Raw genomic sequence first — 1,340 nt, 5'->3', positions numbered from 1 at the left:
GACCCGTAGGACGGCCCCGCCGACTACACGACCGTTTGGCAGAGCGAGTGCAAGGTTAGGCGAGCTGGGCGGTAACTCGGGTTAGTCTGGGGAGACTCGCGGTGGACAGGGGGGCGCGAATCCGGCCGGGCGGCCCCATCGATTAAGCATTGGTAGGGAGCCGAGGATGAGCCGTGCGAAGTGGCCTCGGAGGCGGTCCGTGGGGGACGACGGGGGGGGACGGGCGTCGGCCCTCCGGCCCGAGCAGAGAACGTTCGGTCACCCAAGCGGGAATCTGCGCCCCGGCCCGAGTCGGACTCGGTCGGTTCGGCCCGCTGAGGCCCTCAACTATTCCCGTACGCGGGGGTCGGGAGCTGCGGCGCTGCGCCGGCGACTTACCCGCGCGAGGCACGCACTGCGTGCGGCCAGGATGCGGAGTTGGATCGGCGCTGGTTGGGAACCCTCGGGGAACGAAGGCGGACGGCGGCCAGCCGGCGCCGACGAACCCGTCGGGGAGGGGGCTGGTGGCAGGCGCGATCGGCACTATTGCTGACTGCCGGGAGGGAAGCTGCGCCCCGGCCGAGTCAGACTCAGCCGTTGCACCCCCCCCGAGCCCGCAGCGCGTAGCGCGGAAGCCATACGCCCCCCCGATGCGGAGCGACAGACGCCCCCGCGACCGCGGTTGGTCGGGAAGGCTTTTCGGATAGAGGTCGGACGGTGTGTGTGGACGGCTTCCCGTGGTGCCGCCGCTATCAAGCCGGAGGGTTTGAGAAACGACATTCGCGGAAGGACCGGCGCGGCCGGCGGACACTCGCACGCGCGGCGCCCGACACTCAGCCGCTCGCTCGGCCTCCGTGGATCGTGGCTAGGTGGGATGGATGCCAAACCGGGTCGTCTCGGTCTCGCCGCAGTACGGTCGCGCCGGGGCCTGCGGGGCGGCGCGGGGAGCGCACGCTCACGCGGCGGCCGGGGCGCTAGAGTGCGACCCGCAGTGGGTAGGAACCGTCCACCCGACGTCGGACGAGCCGAGGCCGATGGGGGCCCTACCAAGGCGGGTCATGAGTGCCAGTCGGTCAGTTGGGTGAGGGGGTACTCGGAGGCCCGCCGGGAGCAGACGGGCGACCGGGGATGGGGGGCGTACGCGGGCGGGCGCCGGGAGAAAACGGCCCGTCCGGGGTCGAATCTCGGCCTGTGTTTAAGGAGCCGGCCGGGCATCACGCTCCTTCCTTGGATGGACAACATTCGCAGTTGACACTTTGTGTCATTTTATCCGAGCGGGCGGGCGCCGCGAGGCGGACCGTCCGGGGCGACTCTCGGCCTGTGTTTAAGGAGCCGGCCGGGCATCACGCTCCTTCCTTGGA

The sequence above is a fragment of the Syngnathus leptorhynchus genome, unplaced genomic scaffold (assembly GCF_054491065.1).
Source record: "Syngnathus leptorhynchus isolate UIUO unplaced genomic scaffold, UIUO_Slep HiC_scaffold_325, whole genome shotgun sequence".
Taxonomy (NCBI): domain Eukaryota; kingdom Metazoa; phylum Chordata; class Actinopteri; order Syngnathiformes; family Syngnathidae; genus Syngnathus; species Syngnathus leptorhynchus.
Note: the sequence above shows the minus strand (reverse complement) of the source record.